This window comes from Bufo gargarizans, chromosome 1 (genome assembly GCF_014858855.1).
Source record: "Bufo gargarizans isolate SCDJY-AF-19 chromosome 1, ASM1485885v1, whole genome shotgun sequence".
Classification (NCBI taxonomy): domain Eukaryota; kingdom Metazoa; phylum Chordata; class Amphibia; order Anura; family Bufonidae; genus Bufo; species Bufo gargarizans.
In genome coordinates, this window is record NC_058080.1 from 297017957 (window position 1) to 297032119 (window position 14163).

Here is a 14163-nt window from a genome sequence, read left to right on the forward strand (position 1 = left end):
GCGTTGGGTGCCACCCCGCTGTGACCATGCTTCATCCTCATCCTCCTCCACCTCCTCCTCATCCTCGTCCTCCTCGTCCTCCAGTAGTGGGCCCTGGCTGGCCACATTTGTACCTGGCCTCTGCTGTTGCCAAAAACCTCCCTCTGAGTCACTTCGAAGAGACTGGCCTGAAAGTGCTAAAAATGACCCCTCTTCCTCCTCCTCCTCCTCCTCCTCCTGGGCCACCTCCTCTTCCATCATCGCCCTAAGTGTTTTCTCAAGGAGACATAGAAGTGGTATTGTAACGCTGATAACGGTGTCATCGCCACTGGCCATGTTGGTGGAGTACTCGAAACAGCGCAACAGGGCACACAGGTCTCGCATGGAGGCCCAGTCATTGGTGGTGAAGTGGTGCTGTTCTGTAGTGCGACTGACCCGTGCGTGCTGCAGCTGAAACTCCACTATGGCCTGCTGCTGCTCGCACAGTCTGTCCAGCATGTGCAAGGTGGAGTTCCACCTGGTGGGCACGTCGCATATGAGGCGGTGAGCGGGAAGGCCGAAGTTACGCTGTAGCGCAGACAGGCGAGCAGCGGCAGGATGTGAACGCCGGAAGCGCGAACAGACGGCCCGCACTTTATGCAGCAGCTCTGACATGTCGGGGTAGTTGTGAATGAACTTCTGCACCACCAAATTCAGCACATGCGCCAAGCAAGGGATGTGCGTCAAATTGGCTAGTCCCAGAGCTGCAACGAGATTTCGCCCATTATCACACACCACCAGGCCGGGCTTGAGGCTCACCGGCAGCAACCACTCGTCGGTCTGTTGTTCAATACCCCGCCACAACTCCTGTGCGGTGTGGGGCCTGTCCCCCAAACATATGAGTTTCAGAATGGCCTGCTGACGTTTACCCCGGGCTGTGCTGAAGTTGGTGGTGAAGGTGTGTGGCTGACTGGATGAGCAGGTGGAAGAAGAGGAGGAGGAAGCCGAGAAGGAGGAGGTGGCAACAGGAGGCAAAGAATGTTGCCCTGCGATCCTTGGCGGCGGAAGGACGTGCGCCAAACAGCTCTCCGCCTGGGGCCCAGCTGCCACTACATTTACCCAGTGTGCAGTTAGGGAAATATAGCGTCCCTGGCCGTGCTTACTGGTCCACGTATCTGTGGTTAGGTGGACCTTGCTACAGATGGCGTTGCGCAGTGCACACTTGATTTTATCGGATACTTGGTTGTGCAGGGAAGGCACGGCTCTCTTGGAGAAGTAGTGCCGGCTGGGAACAACATACTGTGGGACAGCAAGCGACATGAGCTGTTTGAAGCTGTCTGTGTCCACCAGCCTAAATGACAGCATTTCATAGGCCAGTAGTTTAGAAATGCTGGCATTCAGGGCCAGGGATCGAGGGTGGCTAGGTGGGAATTTACGCTTTCTATCAAATGTTTGTGAGATGGAGAGCTGAACGCTGGCGTGTGACATGGTTGAGACGCTTGGTGACGGAGGTGGTGGTGGTGGTGTTGGTGGTACATCCCCTGTTTGCTGGGCGGCAGGTGCCAACGTTCCTCCAGAGGCGGAGGAAGAGGCCGAGGCGGCAGCAGCAGAATAGGCCGAGGCGGCAGCAGCAGAAGAGGTAGCAGGGGGAGCCTGAGTGACTTCCTTGGTTTTAAGGTGTTTACTCCACTGCAGTTCATGCTTTGCATGCAGGTGCCTGGTCATGCAGGTTGTGCTCAGGTTCAGAACGTTAATGCCTCGCTTCAGGCTCTGATGGCACAGCGTGCAAACCACTCGGGTCTTGTCGTCAGCACATTGTTTGAAGAAGTGCCATGCCAGGGAACTCCTTGAAGCTGCCTTTGGGGTGCTCGGTCCCAGATGGCGGCGGTCAGTAGCAGGCGGAGTCTCTTGGCGGCGGGTGTTCTGCTTTTGCCCACTGCTCCCTCTTTTGCTACGCTGTTGGCTCGGTCTCACCACTGCCTCTTCCTCCGAACTGTGAAAGTCAGTGGCACGACCTTCATTCCATGTGGGGTCTAGGACCTCATCGTCCCCTGCATCGTCTTCCACCCAGTCTTGATCCCTGACCTCCTGTTCAGTCTGCACACTGCAGAAAGACGCAGCAGTTGGCACCTGTGTTTCGTCATCATCAGAGACATGCTGAGGTGGTATTCCCATGTCCTCATCATCAGGAAACATAAGTGGTTGTGCGTCAGTGCATTCTATGTCTTTCACCGCTGGGGAAGGGCTAGGTGGATGCCCTTGGGAAACCCTGCCAGCGGAGTCTTCAAACAGCATAAGAGACTGCTGCATAACTTGAGGCTGAGACAGTTTCCCTGGTATGCATGGGGGTGATGTGACAGACTGATGGGGTTGGTTTTCAGGCGCCATCTGTGCGCTTTCTGCAGAAGACTGGGTGGGAGATAATGTGAACGTGCTGGATCCACTGTCGGCCACCCAATTGACTAATGCCTGTACCTGCTCAGGCCTTACCATCCTTAGAACGGCATTGGGCCCCACCATATATCGCTGTAAATTCTGGCGGCTACTGGGACCTGAGGTAGTTGGTACACTAGGACGTGTGGATGTGGCAGAACGGCCACGTCCTCTCCCAGCACCAGAGGGTCCACTAACACCACCACGACCATGTCCACGTCCGCGTCCCTTACTAGATGTTTTTCTCATTGTTATGGTTCACCACAACAACAAATATATTATTTGGCCCAATGTATTGTATTCAAATTCAGCGGGATATAAATTTGAGGCCTAGTATTTAGGCGCTGGGTGACCGGTATGGATTTAGTGACAGAATTAGACTTGGAAATGCACAGAAGCGTGTGTGTGAAGTTATTCTGAATGACCCTATGTGCACCTTGAATATTATATACCCTTTTTGGGATAGATTTCAAATAGCTCTGATATAGCAGGAACCACTAAATTATGAAATTGCTAAATTGGGAATTGTATTTCAACCCAGAACAAAAAATGTGCTTTGACGGACACTAAATATCTTGCCCAGCAACAACAGTACAGCGGTAACGAGAGATTTAGCAGGATATAAATTTGAGGCCTAGTATTTAGGCGCTGGGTGACAGGTATGGGTTTAGTGACAGAATTAGACTTGAAAATACACAGTAGCGGGTGTGTGTGAAGTTATTCTGAATGACCCAATGTGCACCTTGAATATTATATACCCTTTTAGGGATAGATTTCAAATAGCTCTGATATAGCAGAAACCACTAAATTATGAAATTGCTAAATTGGGAATTGTACTTCAACCCAGAACAAAAAATGTGCTTTGACGGACACTAAATATCTTTCCAAGCAACAACAGTACAGCGGTAACGAGAGATTTAGCAGGATATAAATTTGAGGCCTAGTATTTAGGCGCTGGGTGACAGGTATGGGTTTAGTGACAGAATTAGACTTGGAAATACACAGTAGCGGGTGTGTGTGAAGTTATTCTGAATGACCCAATGTGCACCTTGAATATTATATACCCTTTTAGGGATAGATTTCAAATAGCTCTGATATAGCAGAAACCACTAAATTATGAAATTGCTAAATTGGGAATTGTACTTCAACCCAGAACAAAAAATGTGCTTTGACGGACACTAAATAACTTTCCCAGCTACAACAGGACAGCGGTAACGAGAGATTTAGCGGGATATAAATTTGAGGCCTAGTATTTAGGCGCTGGGTGACAGGTATGGGTTTAGTGACAGAATTAGACTTGGAAATACACAGTAGCGGGTGTGTGTGAAGTTATTCTGAATGACCCTATGTGCACCTTCAATATGATCTACCCTTTTAGGGATAGATTTCAAATAGCTCTGATATAGCAGAAACCACTAAATTATGAAATTGCTAAATTGGGAATTGTATTTCAACCCAGAAGAAAAAATGTGCTTTGACGGACACTAAATAACTTTCCCAGCTACAACAGGACAGCGGTAACGAGAGATTTAGCAGGATATAAATTTGAGGCCTAGTATTTAGGCGCTGGGTGACAGGTATGGGTTTAGTGACAGAATTAGACTTGAAAATACACAGTAGCGGGTGTGTGTGAAGTTATTCTGAATGACCCAATGTGCACCTTGAATATTATATACCCTTTTAGGGATAGATTTCAAATAGCTCTGATATAGCAGAAACCACTAAATTATGAAATTGCTAAATTGGGAATTGTACTTCAACCCAGAACAAAAAATGTGCTTTGACGGACACTAAATATCTTTCCAAGCAACAACAGTACAGCGGTAACGAGAGATTTAGCAGGATATAAATTTGAGGCCTAGTATTTAGGCGCTGGGTGACAGGTATGGGTTTAGTGACAGAATTAGACTTGGAAATACACAGTAGCGGGTGTGTGTGAAGTTATTCTGAATGACCCAATGTGCACCTTGAATATTATATACCCTTTTAGGGATAGATTTCAAATAGCTCTGATATAGCAGAAACCACTAAATTATGAAATTGCTAAATTGGGAATTGTACTTCAACCCAGAACAAAAAATGTGCTTTGACGGACACTAAATAACTTTCCCAGCTACAACAGGACAGCGGTAACGAGAGATTTAGCGGGATATAAATTTGAGGCCTAGTATTTAGGCGCTGGGTGACAGGTATGGGTTTAGTGACAGAATTAGACTTGGAAATACACAGTAGCGGGTGTGTGTGAAGTTATTCTGAATGACCCTATGTGCACCTTCAATATGATCTACCCTTTTAGGGATAGATTTCAAATAGCTCTGATATAGCAGAAACCACTAAATTATGAAATTGCTAAATTGGGAATTGTATTTCAACCCAGAACAAAAAATGTGCTTTGACGGACACTAAATAACTTTCCCAGCTACAACAGGACAGCGGTAACGAGAGATTTAGCAGGATATAAATTTGAGGCCTAGTATTTAGGCGCTGGGTGACAGGTATGGGTTTAGTGACAGAATTAGACTTGAAAATACACAGTAGCGGGTGTGTGTGAAGTTATTCTGAATGACCCAATGTGCACCTTGAATATTATATACCCTTTTAGGGATAGATTTCAAATAGCTCTGATATAGCAGAAACCACTAAATTATGAAATTGCTAAATTGGGAATTGTACTTCAACCCAGAACAAAAAATGTGCTTTGACGGACACTAAATAACTTTCCCAGCTACAACAGGACAGCGGTAACGAGAGATTTAGCAGGATATAAATTTGAGGCCTAGTATTTAGGCGCTGGGTGACAGGTATGGGTTTAGTGACAGAATTAGACTTGAAAATACACAGTAGCGGGTGTGTGTGAAGTTATTCTGAATGACCCAATGTGCACCTTGAATATTATATACCCTTTTAGGGATAGATTTCAAATAGCTCTGATATAGCAGAAACCACTAAATTATGAAATTGCTAAATTGGGAATTGTACTTCAACCCAGAACAAAAAATGTGCTTTGACGGACACTAAATAACTTTCCCAGCTACAACAGGACAGCGGTAACGAGAGATTTAGCGGGATATAAATTTGAGGCCTAGTATTTAGGCGCTGGGTGACCGGTATGGATTTAGTGACAGAATTAGACTGGGATATGGCCAAAAAATAACCACACTATTGCTGGTTAAATGCACTTGGTGACGGGCGCAGCTTGCCCCTGATGTAGTATATGGCCAAAAAATGAACAGACTATTGCTGGTTAAATGCACTTGGTGTCACAGCTTGACCAACCACACTACTGAGGGTTAAATGCACTTGGTGACGGGCGCAGCTTGCCCCTGATGTAGTATATGGCCAAAAAATAAACAGACTATTGCTGGTTAAATGCACTTGGTGTGACAGCTTCACCCTGATGTAGGCTTTAGCCAGAAAACAACCACACCATTGAGGGTTAAATGCACTTGGTGACAGGCGCAGCTTGCCCCTGATTTTGTATATGGCCAAAAAATGAACAGACTATTGCTGGTTAAATGCACTTGGTGTGACAGCTTCACCCTGATGTAGGCTTTAGCCAAAAAACAACCACACCATTGAGGGTTAAATGCACTTGGTGACAGGCGCAGCTTGCCCCTGATTTTGTATATGGCCAAAAAATGAACAGACTATTGCTGGTTAAATGCACTTGGTGTGACAGCTTCACCCTGATGTAGGCTTTAGCCAAAAAACAACCACACCATTGAGGGTTAAATGCACTTGGTGACAGGCGCAGCTTGCCCCTGATTTTGTATATGGCCAAAAAATGAACAGACTATTGCTGGTTAAATGCACTTGGTGTGACAGCTTCACCCTGATGTAGGCTTTAGCCAAAAAACAACCACACCATTGAGGGTTAAATGCACTTGGTGACAGGCGCAGCTTGCCCCTGATTTTGTATATGGCCAAAAAATGAACAGACTATTGCTGGTTAAATGCACTTGGTGTGACAGCTTCACCCTGATGTAGGCTTTAGCCAAAAAACAACCACACCATTGAGGGTTAAATGCACTTGGTCGCAGCTTGTGCTGGCGCACCACAAGACACAAAATGGCCGCCGATCACCCCAGAAAAATGTGACTGACAAACGGTCTGGGCAGCCTAAAAACAGTGAGCAATTGAGGATCAGCAGCTCAATGATCCACAGCTGCAGATCGATCAGTTAATCAAGTCCTTTGGAGGAGTTAATCTGCCTAATCTCGCCCTACTGTCGCAGCCGCAACCTCTCCCTACGCTAATCAGAGCAGAGTGACGGGCGGCGCTATGTGACTCCAGCTTAAATAGAGGCTGGGTCACATGGTGCTCTGGCCAATCACAGCCATGCCAATAGTAGGCATGGCTGTGATGGCCTCTTGGGGCAAGTAGTATGACGCTTGTTGATTGGCTGCTTTGCAGCCTTTCAAAAAGCGCCAAGAAAGCGTCACAAAAGCGCCAAGAAAGCGACGAACACCGAACCCGAACCCGGACTTTTACGAAAATGTCCGGGTTCGGGTCCGTGTCACGGACACCCCAAAATTCGGTACGAACCCGAACTATACAGTTCGAGTTCGCTCATCCCTAGTGGTCATCTTTCAGCCTTTCTTACCTTGGCCATGTCTCTGAGTATTGCACACCTTGTGCTTTTGGGCACTCCAGTGATGTTGCAGCTCTGAAATATGGCCAAACTGGTGGCAAGTGGCATCTTGGCAGCTGCACGCTTGACTTTTCTCATTTCATGGGCAGTTATTTTGCGCCTTGGTTTTTCCACACGCTTCTTGCGACCCTGTTGACTATTTTGAATGAAACGCTTGATTGTTCAATGATCACGCTTCAGAAGCTTTGCAATTTTAATTTAGATATCTTGCTGCATCCCTCTGCAAGATATCTCACTATTTTTGACTTTTCTGAGCCTGTCAAGTCCTTCTTTTGACCCATTTTGCCAAAGGAAAGGAAGTTGCCTAATAATTATGCTCACCTGATATAGGGTGTTGATGTCATTAGACCACACCCCTTCTCATTACAGAGATGCACATCACCTAATATGCTTAATTGGTAGTAGGCTTTCGAGCCTATACAGCTTGGAGTAAGACAACATGTATAAAGAGGATGATGTGGTCAAAATACTCATTTGCCTAATAATTCTGCACTCCCTGTATGCTTCGGGTCGTTGTCCTGCTGGAACACTATGTCATTCTTTTCATACCCATAGTACTTGAGTGTACGAAGTAACTCGTCTTGTAGGATACTCACATATAGCTTAGCATTGAGACCACCATTGATCCTGGTCAAGTATCCAACGCCTTTAGCTGTGAAACAACCCCATATCATCAGGTTTTCTCCTCCAAACTTCAATTTCTAGATCCGTTAGCCCCCCCTTTCCCTTGTTTCTTCCAGACCCATTTGCAACCATCAGAGCCTGGTCTATTGACTTTTGTCTCAATGTTTTAGATCACCCATTTCCAATTTTCTACTGTCCACTCCACTGTTTTTACTTTTTTACAAACTCGAGCTGATGCTTCTAATGACGATATTGAAGTTGAGGATTCTTTGCTTTTTTTCGGGCCACCATTCCAGACTTGTGTAATGTGCATTGCACGGTGCTTGCATGGACATAGGTGATCTCACTATTATGAAGCATACGAGCCACCTCCAATACCATGTTTGTTGCGCCAGAACTGTGATGCGCCGACTTGATTTTGCTATATACACCTCTTGGCCTTGGAATGGATGGACGGACTTCATTTTATATTCTTCCAACTGTCTTGGCACACACATTTTCTTTTCTTGGCTGAGATTCAGCTATCGATGAGCTGGATGATGCTTTATCTCTTTTCTTGGGAAATGTTCTTCATAGCTGCTCCTGTATTCAAATCAGTGACCTTTCGCTTGGGGATCAGCCTAATAACACACTGAGTTATTAGGGAATGTAAGAACAGGTTGTAGTTTGTTGCATACAAGAAGAAAAATGATTATTTCAATTTTTTCTAATTTTTGGGCCTTTTTTTGTTAGTTTTTTTTGTCTGTTAGGTTTAGGGTAAGTTCGCGAACACCCGTGCCCCCACACACGTGCACACCAAATAAAGTTAAGATCACGCACACACACACTCACACACACACTCCCCTATGGCCCGCCGGATGTTCTCGTCCGAGGAGGCATACGCCCAGCTTGCCTCCGAGTCCGAGAGCCCCAGTGAGGATGAGGATGACCCCACTTTCCTTTTGTCATCCGCGTCCTCCTCATTATCTAGCGATGATGATAAGCCCCCAAGGCGGCGGAGCAAGGGGACCGCCATGCTAGGGATCCTGTGGCCCACACTAGTTCGAGCAGCTCTGGGGCTCGTACTAGTTTTACGGCCCACCAGTTAAGTCCACCGGAGCCCCTTGTCAGTGAATTTGTCTGGTATATCCCAGAGCGCTGACAGCTTCTAAATCTGCGTCCGCCCGCCCCTGCTCCTTGCAAAGCGCTGAGTAGTGAGTACAAACACATTACTTCCACTCGCTCCTGGCTCCTTCTTGCTCCACCTCCCTTATTCAAGTCTCCAGACTCCACCCAACATCTGACATCACCGTTTGTCACCCACCCATGCCGGTTCTATTGTATGTGGCGAACTCTGTGTGAGTAGGGTGTCTCTGGAGAGACTTTTCCTGCGGCTGCCTTGCTCGTGTGCTCTGATGACAAAATTAGAAACGTATTACTTCCCACAGCGGGCCGCCCCCGACTCTCCCTCCTCCTTGCTCCCATATTCAAATATCCGCCCACCGACATCTGATGTCAGAATCGGAGCACACAAGCGAAGCAGCCGCGGGAAAAGTATATAGTAAAGTATTATTGTATGTATGGTGGCCTGTGGCCACAAGACTTTATCATAACATCTCCTTGTGGCCCCCACCCCCTACAGTGTAACATCTCCTTGTGGCCCCCATACAGTGTAACATCTCCTTGTGGCCCCCATAGACTATAACGTCTCCTTGTGGCCCCCATACAGTGTAACACCTCCTTGTGGCCCCCATACACTATAACGCCTCTTTGTGGCCCCCATAAAGTATAACGTCTCCTTGTGGCCCCCATACAGTGTAACATCTCCTTGTGGCCCCCATACAATGTAACGTCTCCTTGTGGCCCCCATACAGTGTAACATCTCCTTTTGGCCCCCATACAGTGTAACGTCTCCTTATGGCCCCCCATACAGTATAACGTCTCCTTGTGTCCCCATACACTATAACGTCTCCCTGTGGCCCCATACAGTATAACATCTCCTTGTGGCCCCCATACAGTATAACGTCTCCTTGTGGCCCCCATACAGTATAACGTCTCCTTGTGGCCCCCATACAGTATAACGTCTCCTTGTGGCTGCCCCCTTACAGTATAATGTCTCCTTGTGGCTTCCCCCATACAGTATAACGTCTCCTTGTGGCCCCCATACAGTATAACGTCTCCTTGTGGCCCCCATACAGTATAATGTCTCCTTGTGGCTTCCCCCATACAGTATAACGTCTCCTTGTGGCCCCCATACACTATAACGTCTCCTTGTGGCCCCCATACAGTGTAACATCTCCTTGTGGCCCCCATACACTATAACGTCTTCTTGTGGCCCCCATACACTATAACGTCTTCTTGTGGCCCCCATACACTATAACGTCTCCTTGTGGCCCCCATACAGTATAACGTCTCCTTGTGGCCCCCATACAGTATAACATCTCCTTGTGGCTCCCATACAGTGTAACATCTCCTTGTGGCCCCCATACAGTATAATGTCTCCTTGTGGCTCCCATACAGTGTAACATCTCATTGTGGCCCCCATACAGTGTAACGTCTCCTTGTGGCCCCCCCATACAGTATAATGTCTCCTTGTGGCCCCCATACGGTATAGCGTCTCCTTGTGGCCCCATACAGTATAGTGTCTCCTTGTGGCCCCCATACAGTATAATGTCTCCTTGTGGCCCCCATACACTAAAACGTCTCCCTGTGGCCCCATACAGTATAATGTCTCCTTGTGGCTGCCCCCATACAGTATAACGTCTCCTTGAGGCTGCCCCTATACAGTATAACGTCTCCTTGTGGCTGCCCCCATACAGTATAATGTCTCCTTGTGTTTTTTTCTTTTAAACGGGTATTTATCGCGATATATATCGTTATCGCGATAAATTTCTTAATATCGTTATCGTCTGAATATTTTTCATATCGCCCAACCCTACATGGGCCTAGTCAAGAAACCTAGTGTCAGGCATTACTGGAGTGGGGACGTCCTCTACCAGATCCCACTTTACAGTACAGCCATGAAACTCTCTGGGTTTGAGGCCACCCGGAAATGCCTGCATTATGCAGATAATGCAGCATGTCCCCCCCAAGGTGATCCTGCCTATGACCGCCTGTACAAAATCAGGCCGATCATCGATCACTTTGGGGCCAAATTTAAACAGGCCTATGTACCTGGAAGGGAGGTCGTGGTTGATGAGTCTCTCATTGCTTTCAAGGGGAGACTCATTTTCCGCCAGTATGTTCCCTCAAAGCGAGCGAGGTATTGCGTGACGCTGTACAAACTTTGTGAGAGTACCACAGGGTACACTTACAAGCTTCGTGTGTACGAGGGGCGAGATTCCCGTATTCAACCCCCAGAATGTCCCCCCACTATGGGTGTTAGCGGGAAACTTGTGTGGGACCTTATGCACCCACTGCTAGATAAAGGTTACCACCTGTAAGTGGATTACTTTTATACTAGTATCCCCTTGTTCCAGTCCCTCGCCGCCTGATCCACGTCCGCTTGTGGGACCGTGTAGGGAAAAATCAACGCGGCCTCCCTACCCACCCCCTCCAGGTACCTATCCCCAGGGGTGAGACCCGTGCTCCTACCAGTGGAAACCTGTTGCTGGTCAGATATAAGGACAAAAGGGATGTCCTTGTACTGTCCACAATTCACGGTAACGGCATCACCCCTGTCCCTGTGCGAGGTACCACGGCAACGGTCCTCAAGCCCGATTGTATCGTCGACTACAATCGGTATATGGGAGCAGTTGATCTCTCTGATCAAGTCCTCAAGCCATATAATGCCATGCGCAAAATCCGGACATGGTACAAAAAAGTTGCGGTCTACTTGGTACAGGTTGCCATGTACAACTCTTTTGTGCTGTCCCGGAGCGCTGGCAACACAGGGACATTCCTTCAGTTCTATGAGGCAGTCCTCAAGGCCCTGATCTTTTCTGACCGGGAAAGAGCAGGCCGGAGTACCTCGGGAACTGGAGGCGCCCGGATCGTCCCTGGCCAACACTTTCCAGGTGTGGTCCCCCATACTGGAAAGAGGGGACGGATCCCCAAAAAGAGCAGACTGTGTCACAGGAGGGGGATACGGAAGGATACCACTACTCAATGTGACACGTGCCCCGATCATCCGGGCCACTGCATTGACGGTTGCTTCAGGGAGTATCACACTTCCATGGAGTACTAAATTTATATCCCAATTTAGCCACTGACAATCGGATAAAAAAACTATGGTTCTCAGACTTGAGACACTAAAACTCACCAATTTTTTTTTCAAAAATATTATTTAGTAAAAGTAAAATAAATTAAAACAGTTGACATAATAGGTATCACCACGTCCAGAAGAATCTGCTCTATAAAAATACCCCATAACCCCTCAGACGAACACAGTAAAAAAAAAAAATTTACATCACAAAAATTGAAATAGCAAGCGATCAAAAAGTTATATGCCCCCCAAAATAGTGCCAATAAAACCGTCCTCTCATCCCGCAAAAAATGAGCCCCTACCTAAGATAATGGTTGAGGAGGATGTTAAAATATTTTTTGGGGGTTTATAAAAGAATAATATAGTGTAAAACATAAATAAATTTTAAAAAAAGTTGTCATATTAGGTATCGCCGTGTCCGTAAGAATCTACTCTATAAAAATACCCCATCACTTAACCCCTCAGATAAACACAGTCAAAAAATTAAATAAAAACTGTGCCAAAACAGCAATTTTTTGGCCAAATTTTCCATTTTAATCAGTTTTTTTCCAGTAACAAAGCAAGGGTTAACAGCCAAACAAAACTTAATATTTATTACTCTGATTGTGCAGTTTATAGAAACACCACATATGTGGCCGTAAACTTCTGTATGACTAAACGGCGCAGAAGGAAAGAACGCCGTATTGTTTCTGGAAGGCAGATTTTAATGGCCTTTTTTTTTTTGGCACCATGTCCCATTTGAAGCCCCGCTGATACACCCCTAGAATAGAAACTCCATAAAAGTGACCCCATCTAAGAAACTACACCCCTCAGGGTATTCAAAACTGATTTTACATACTTTATTAACCCTTTAGGTGTTTCTCAACAGTTTATGGCAAATTAAGATAAAATTTCAGAATTTCTATTTTTGGTAACCTTGCCTCACAAAAATATCATATAGATAAACCAAAAATCATATGTACCCTAAAAATAGTCCCAACAAAACTGCCACCTTATACCGTAGTTTCCAAAATGGGGTCACTTTTATGGAGTTTCTACTCTAGGGGTGCATCAGGGGGCTTCAAATGGGACATGGTGTAAATAAACCAGTCCAGCAAAATCTGCCTTCCAAAAACCACACGGCGCACCTTTCCCTCTACGCCCTACCGTGTGCCCGTACAGTAGTTAATGGCTACATATGGGGTGTTTCTGCAAACTACAGAATCAGAGCAATAAATATTGAGTTTTGTTTGGTTGTTAACCCTTGCTTTGTTACTGGAAAAAATGGATTAAAATGGAAAATCAACCATTAAGGCATCTTGCACACAACCGTAGTTTTTTTTTTTTTTGTATTTTGCAGTCGATTTTTCATGGATCTGTTGTTCCATTTTTTTTGTTTCCTTTTTGTTTCCGTTTCTGTTCCGTTTTTCCGTATGGCATATACAGTATACAGTAATTACATAGAAAAAATTGGGCTGGGAATAACATTTTCAACAGATGGTTCCGCAAAATGGAACGGATTCGGAAGACATATGGATGCATTTCCGTATGTGTTCCCTTTTTTTTGCGGACCCATTGACTTGAATGGAGCCACGGAACATGATTTGCAGGCAATAATAGAACATGTTCTATCTCTCAACGGAACAGAAAAACAGAAATACGGAAACTGAATGCATATGTAGTACATTCTGTTTTTTTGCGGAACCATTGAAATGAATGGTTCCGTATACAGACCCTATACGGAATGCAAAAAACAGCCCGTGAACAGAAAAAATACGTTTGTGTAAAAGAGGCCTTACTCTAAACCTGTCCCTAATCCTGACACATGCAATAATCCACACAAAACATGGAGGAAAAAGTCCCATAGCCCTCTAAAAACAGAACACTTAACTGCCACAAGGATCAGTGTCAAGGAGGAAGAGAGAGAAGTTTGCAGATGCACAGCTCTCATAGATCTAGTGCTGTATGAGCTGGATCATTAAAGGGGTTTTCCACTTTATTTATATTGATGACCTATCCTCAAGATAGGTCATCAATATCAGATCAGCAGGGGTGTGACTGAAGGTACCCCCGCCGATTAGTTGTTTGAAGAAAAGTCAGTGCTTGTACAAGTGCTGCCTTTTCTTTATTGTTTACCCGTCACAACTGCAGAGGTGAGCAGGTGTAATAACAACTCAGTCCCTATTCACTTCAATAGGACAGTTCGTTCCCATTGTGAATACTACAGAGCCGTACCATTGAACTGAATGGGACAGCTTAGGTGTAATTACACCTGCTCACTGCTGTGGTTGCGACGGCGAGGAGGTAAAAGATAAAGGAAAGGCAGGACTTGTAC